Raw genomic sequence first — 7,878 nt, 5'->3', positions numbered from 1 at the left:
AATCAGGAAGATGCCATCAAATGCAAGGTAAATAAGCTCAAGGAACCCCTAGCAACCTCTGAAGGAACCCTTGTTGAGTTTGGCTGTCTAAAGCCCCATACACACTATTAGATTTTCTGCAGATTTTTGTCTTCAGATTTACCAAAATCATGTAGTGCAAGGGCCTGCCTGATTGCATACAATTTGAAACGCTTAAGGTTTGACCTCATATTATATCGTTTTGGTAAATCTGAAGACAAAAATCTGCAGAAAATCTAATAGTGTATGGGGCCTTAGGGTATGCAACAGTCTGTTCAAAATGTGAATTCTGTGAAGGATATTTATTGAGCTGCACCTGGGCAGATTGCTAACTCATCCACAAGTTTGTGATTGGCCTGAATATATTTCTATCCTGACAGGTTCACTTTAAACACCTATATAAAGCAAGGCTACATTTTATACAATTGGTGAAACCTTTTCATAGCTGACATTGTCATCAACTGCATTGACAATACAAATGATACATTGATTATGCTATCTCTATCATTTGTGATTACTTTCCAAGTTAGTTTCACTTTCCATTCTCCAGTTATGTTTTAGTTATGTTTCTCCGTTCTAGCTCATGTTTCTTGGTCCACATTCCTTCCTGTGCAGCTGGTTCTTTGTCAAAGACACGAGTGAAAGAATAAAGTAAACGTGACGTTTATTTTTTTTTCACTATTCATTGAGTATCAGCTCCTAACACTCCAGTTAAAGTGGAGTTCCACCGAAAAAAAATAAAATAAATGTCAGCAGCTACAAATACTGCTGCTGCTGACTTTTAATATTAGGACACCCAAAATGTCCTCACCTGAAGCCGATCTGTCCCTCGGCTCTGGGTGGAGGCGCTGGCATCTTCAGTAAGGGAATCAGGAAGTGAAACCTTGCGGCTTCACAGCCTGGTTCTCTACTGCGCATGCGCGAGTTGTGCCGCACGTCCTGACTGGTCCCTGCTGTCTTCTGGGACCTGTGTGTCTCCCAAAAGACAGCGGTGTGGTGGTGGGGGAAACGGAGGAGGGGCCGGACATGGCGTTGATCGCCGTGGAATCTGATCTATCGCCGGAAATAGGAGCAAATACCTATTAGACAGGTATCTGCTCCCCCCCCTGAAAGGTGCCAAATGTGACACCAGAGGGGTGAGGAACCAGAAAAGCGGAAGTTCAGTTTTTGGGTGGAACTCCGCTTTAAGTTTTTCCACTTGACATTTGCAGAGCTGAAGGGGGTGTACCTATGCCAATGCAAATAGCGACTTTCAGAAAGTTGCTACTTGTGTGTTTTGTTCTGGCAGGATTCTGTCACCACTGTCTGAAAAAGAGGTATCATGGACAGGGGTACAGCAGGTACAGGGATGAGGGAAGCTGGGCAATGCAAAATGTTTTGCCGCCCATCGCTTGTCTTTGGAAATCGACCAGCATGTAAGCACATTAGGAAGAAATAGCTCCTGCGCACAAGTGGATGACCAGACAGGGAATGCAACAACACAGGCCTTGCTGCCCTCAAGGATGGGGAATCCTATTAGACAACGAGAAAAAAAGAAAAAGAGGGCGCACCAGCCATGTGCATTATCTTTTGTAAAAAGGTAATGCACATGGCTGGTGCGCCCTCTTTTCTTTTTTTCTCGATGTAAGCAAATTATCATGAGAACCCAAAGTATCCCGATCTTGACACAGAAAACAACTGAAACATATGCACACACTATATTACAGGCTTTTGAGACACCTCCCCTTGACCCAGTCAGTACACTGTATGCTCAAGCAGAATTGCGTACAGGCTTTTGCAGACCACACACATGGCTTTTACTAGCATGTACAGGTTAGCCAAGCCAGGCAATATCACTTAGGGGTCTATTTATAAAAAAATTGTGTTTTGAATCTCTCATGTCTCATTCGTTGCCTAACAACAATATTTTACAGCTGGCTTTGATCCTAAGAGAAAAATAGTTTAAGAACATTCGACCATGAGAGTTAATAATCTAAGAACATTTGTTCAGCAGAGAAAACACTATGAGGGAGGCTTTTTTGCTGTGGGCAGTCTATAGAGAATCTTGTGCAAATGGTTGAATGCACTGCCAGCTACAGAGTGAAGCAAAACATTTAGCAGTGGGAATGGGATTATTATCACTGCTAAATGTGACGGCTTCCTTCTCGTTGTTAGAGAGCCTGCACCCACCAGCATCCTAACAACCAGTGACTCTTCCCCACCCACCCCCGCAAAAAAACAGTGTGAGGTCCCTCCCAAAATTCAAACTAGGTCCTTTAGGTCTGGAATAGATTTTAAGGGGGACCCAATGAAAAAAGACATAGGGTCCCCCACAAACTCCATACCAGACACTGATATGAATTGGTATGGATTTTATGGTACCTCATGCAAAAATATAAGAAAAAAAAGCATGTGCCCCCCCCCCCCCCAAATCAATACTAGACCTTCATTGTGCACTGTTAAAAAATCAATCTGCCAATATTATGTATTTACAGTAATTATAAGGGAAGCCAAGCTTGGAGGACTGAAACAAATGTAGCTTCTTATAGGCCTTCTATCTATCTAATCTATCTATCTAATCTATCTATCTAATCTATCTATCTATCTAATCTATCTATCTATCTAATCTATCTATCTATCCAGTGCTAAAACCTCTGTCCGTTTTTGTTGCTAAAGGATTTGCCACAATAACCGTTGTCAACAGGACATAAAGTGATGGGAAATCCAAAATCTTATTAGTTACTGGACCAGGAATAGCAGTAAAATCTTCCAGTTGGGATATCTATTCTAGGAACAAATGTCTAAAAGAGAATTTGTTTCACTTTGGAGTTTGGATTTTTCTCTGCATATGTTTCTAGGTTGGGACAGGATATGTTTGTAACACAACTCAAAAAGCCCTGACATAGATTTTAACCCTTTCCCAAAAAGTTTTGGTTTTAGGTATAATTTAAAAAGACAGTGAGCTCCATTCACAGAATGAACTCACATGAGATATTTAGTTGTCAGGACATATTTGCCTAACTATCGCATGCGATCCTGAAACTGTCAATTCACTAGACCATTTTGGGGTATTTACCCCAAAACGCTCAAAATGCTCAGTAAGTACCCCATGAAAAGGTGTTAAACTCAATTCACAGAAGGAAATAAACAGTTAAATGCATGCCGTAATTAAGTAGTGGTCCAGACATGTGGTATTTAAGGAATGCAAAAATATAATAGGCAATTTTGAGTAGTTTCTGCCTTTTTAGATAATTTCTCAAAACCAAAATGCATGGAAACCGAAATATGGAAATTGTTGGGGTTGATTTACTTAACCACTTGCCCACTGGGCACTTAAACCCCCTTCCTAACCAGACCAATTTTCAGCTTTCAGTGCTCTCACATTTTGAATGACAATTACTCAGTCATGCAACACTGTATCCATATGAAATTTTTGTCCTTTATTTCACACAAATAGAGCTTTCGTTTGGTGGTATTTAATCACCACTGCGTTTTTTTATTTTTGCGCTATAATTTAAAAAAGAACGAAAATTTTGTAAAATGTGTTTTTCTTTGTTTCGGTTATACAATTTTGAAAATTAGTAATTTTTTCGTCAAATTTGCCCAAAATTTATATTGCTACATATCTTTGGTTAAAATAACCCAAATTGGTGTATATTATTTGGTCTTTGTGAAAGTTATAGAGTCCACAACCTATGGTGCCAATCACTGAAAATTGATCACACCTGATGTACTGGTATCATATCTCATTTCTTGAGGCCCTGAAATGTCAGGAAAGTACAAATAACCCCCAAATAACCCCTTTTTTGGAAGTAGACATTTCAAGGTATTTAGTAAAAGGCATGGTGAGTTTTTTGAAGTTGTAATTTTTTCCCACAATATTTTGAAAAATGAAGATTTTTTTTCGCTTTTTTTTTATCTCAACAAAATTGTCATAATAACAAGTTATTTCTCACAAACCGCTTATGGATACGACAAATTACACCGAAAAATACATTCTGCTACACCTCCTGAGTATGGAGATACCACATGTGTGAGACTTTTACACAGACTGGCCACATAAAGAGGCCCAACATGCAAAGAGCACCCTCAGGCGTTCTAGGGACATAAACTACACATATAATTTCTAGACTACCTCCAACACTTTTGAAGGCCCTGGAGCACCAGGACAGTGGCAACGCCCAAAAAATGACCCCATTTTGGAAAGCAAACGTATATTCCAAGAGGCATAATGAGTCTTGCAAGGAGCACCATCAGGTGTTCTAGGGACATAAATTTCAAATCTAATTTGACTACATATTACACTTTCATGAGACACTGATGAGCACTGAAGTGGCATGGATGTGGCACGGATGAGTACTGATGTGGCACTGTTGAGTACTGATGTGGCATGGATGTGGCACGGATGAGTACTGATGTGGCATGGATGTGGCACAGATGAGTACTAATGTGGCATTGGTGTGGCATGGATGTGACATGGATGAGCACTGATGTGGCAAGGACGTGGTAAGGATGATCACTGATGTGGCACGGATGATCATGGATATGGCATGGATGATCACGGATGAGTACTGATGTGGCATGGATGATTACTGATGTGGCATGGATGTGGCATGGATGAGTACTGATGTGGCATGGATGTGGCACGGATGAGTACTGATGTGGTGTGGATGTGGCACAGATGAGTACTGATGTGACACCAATGAGCACTGATGTGGAATGGATGTGGCACAGATGTGGCATGGATGATCACTGATGTGGTACGGATGATCACAGATGTGGCATGGATGATCACCAATGTGGCACGGATAAGTACTGATGTGGCATGGATGAGTACAAATGTAGCATGGATGTGGCACGGATGAGCACTGATGTGGCGTGGATGAGTATTGATGTGGAATGGATGTAGTAAGGAAGAGTACTGGTGTGGCATGGATGAGTACTGATGTGGCACGGATGAGCACTAATGTGGCATGGATGTGGCACGGATGATCACTGATGTGGCACAGATGATCATGGATGTGGCATGGATGATCACAGATATGACACGGATGAGTACTGATGTGGCATGGATGTGGCACAGATGAGCACTAATGTGGCATGGATGTGGCACGGATGAGCACTAGTGTGGCATGGATGTAGCACGGATGAGTACTGATGTGGCATGGATGTGTCACGGATGAGTACTGATGTGGCACAGATGATCACGGGTGTGGCACGGATGATCACGAATGTGGCATGGATGAGCCAAGAATAAGCCATGGATAGGGATAGATGAGCCATGGATGGGGATGGATGAGCCATAGATGGAGCATAGAGGGATGGATGAGCCATGAATGGGGATGGGTGAGCCATTAATGGAGCATGGATGAGCCATGGAAGGATGGATGAGACATGTATGAACACAGATTGGCGCTGTGAGCACTTCAGATCCAGCCCACAGCGTGGCTGCACCGCCTCCCTGGCATGCTGTACCAAACGTGAGAGGAGAGGGGAGGAGCTGAATCCGACAGTCTCCATTTTGTTGACATCTGATTGCTCTATCATTGGATGGAGCGATCACGTAATAAGGGGCGCTGTCATTACCCCGATCCGTAAAGTGCCGGGCCCTGAGGACCCGATGATCACGGGCATTCCCGGGTGTGCGCCCTCTCAGAGTTATCCGACCGCACTGTAGCCATTTTTTGGCTATGGCCTGGTCTGCAAGTGGTTAAAGAACTGAAGGAAAATGTGTTTTTTACTCTTGGATAGAGTGGAGGTGGATTAAAACACCTGTCAGGCTTTTATTGCTGTATGTGTCCCCATTAGGGAGATTCACTAAAATCTCAAATTTGGGGTTGTTCTCAGAAAAGTATGTAGCACTAGTGTGCTAGTAGTGAAGTACAGGCAAATTTATTTGTCTCATGATAAGTTGTGAGTCTGGAATCTGGGTCAGGGTTTATTGCAGGTCAGACTGGATGACTCTTACAGGCAGGTCTCTGGTGTCTCCCCCTGGTTCTGGAAGTTTGGAGAAACTTCTAGAAGTTAGTGGGCAGGGGTCAGGAGGGTTGATCTGTATACTTAGGGGAACTTGGCCCTGTCAGCCCTTAAATATTGATGAGTCATACCAGTAAGGGAGTCACGTGGAAGTTGGAGTGCTGAGGAGGCTGTTGGTGGCCTAGGAGGTGTCTCCTAGTTCTAGGGGAGACCCCAGCTCCAGGCTGGGCTCGGGCTGATTCAGGAGGATCCATTCAGCAGAGCGGTTTGACTTGGAATCTTACCTGAGGGCAGTGGGAGCAAGGAGGACAGAGTGTGTACATCAGCACACCCACTGATTTTTCAAGGGGAGAGACTGCCACATGTAGCAAGCTTTTTTTTAAAAGGACAGTATTGTGGCTATCCCTTTTTATCCTGGAAGATCTTCAGAGCAGCCAGGAGGGCTGGTAGTGCCTGCAAGCAGTGTAGCTGGGAGCAGTTCTACACAAGGCGAGGAAAAACTCCTGCATGCAATTTGCCTCACTTGTTTGTGCTATATCCAAGAGGGCCTGAAAGCTCAGTCTGTAATGGACTTTTGCTACTAAATCCGCTAAGGACTGAGTGAGGAAGGTACTCAGTTCAGGTTCTTTTTGTACAGAAGTAGGAAGTTGTCTCCTGTTTTGTTGTTCTTGTTTCAAGTTGGGCATTCCATAAATCCCTTCACTCCATCCAAGTTGTTACCCCTAATAAAACATCATAAACAAAGCCAAGGGACTGACTTCTTGTGTTTGGATGCAAGCAGAAAATGTGCTTTGCCTGGCTGTGCAGGAGTAGGGGTACCAGTTGCCAGCAGCCCTTGAAGGGGTAGTGCTACAAGTAATAGAGGGGACATCTTTCAGTGGGGACACAGATGGCAAAAAATAAAAAATAAAAACTGACATGGGTTATAACCCTCCCTTACTTTATCCAAAATGAAAAAAGTGTTGCCTATAGTTCTACTTTAAGGCAAATAGACTGTGCAATTTGCAAGTTGCTCCAGAGCTTAGTACATGAGGTAAAGCTTCACTTTACAAAGAATGCCCAATTGCATGCAAGGAAAAACATGCTAGAGCAACTTCACTTGCAAAGTGCTCAGTCTGTGGTTTTAGTAAATCCAACCCATTCATTTTGTAAATCCACCCCATTACATATAAAATATCCTTACTTTCTCCTGTCATTTCGCCAGATTTTTAGAGACTTTTTTTTGTGAATATACAAGCATATACATCATTGGCTGCAAAAAAAAACCCCAATCACTCCAAATATAATACAATATCCATACATATCACAATGGTCTAATCCCTTGTTAGAACATATGTCATATGTAGTGCAGATACTTTACTTTTCATAATTATTTTTAGAGATATCTTCCCACTGACAAGTTCCCACTGACATCATTGATCTTTTTAGCTATCTATAAAGGGTAATTCTTCCCAATGACCACAAGTGAAAGGAGCATTCTTTCCACTGACCATCACACTAATGTAGCATGAGTTGTAGATATAGCCATTTTTAGCAAGGGTTTCATGAGACTGGAAAAATATTTTTTGTTTCAAAGGTTGAGAAAGGCTGCTTGAAAGTCTAACTGTAGTCAACACTTTTTTTTTTTTTTCATTTTGGATAGAGGAAGGGAGGGTTATAACCAGTGGCGGCCAATCCACAAGGGGCGCCGGAGTGCCACCCCGCATCCCGCACCATCTGTGTGGCTGTGCACTGTGTAGGGCGCTGGACACTTCTCTACCAGATCTGTCATCCCCTCACAAGCACGTGACCACAACCCAAGGCCCCAATTGGCCTGTTTTATGTTGTCCTCGGGACTCAGAGCACTGCACCCGAGCCCCCCACCCTGCAATAGCAGCGAATTTGCATCGGCTTCCCACCCTGGCC

This window comes from Aquarana catesbeiana, linkage group LG08, assembly GCF_042186555.1.
Source record: "Aquarana catesbeiana isolate 2022-GZ linkage group LG08, ASM4218655v1, whole genome shotgun sequence".
NCBI lineage: Eukaryota > Metazoa > Chordata > Amphibia > Anura > Ranidae > Aquarana > Aquarana catesbeiana.
The sequence above is the reverse complement of the archived record's forward strand: the minus strand, read 5'-3'. Positions refer to the sequence as shown.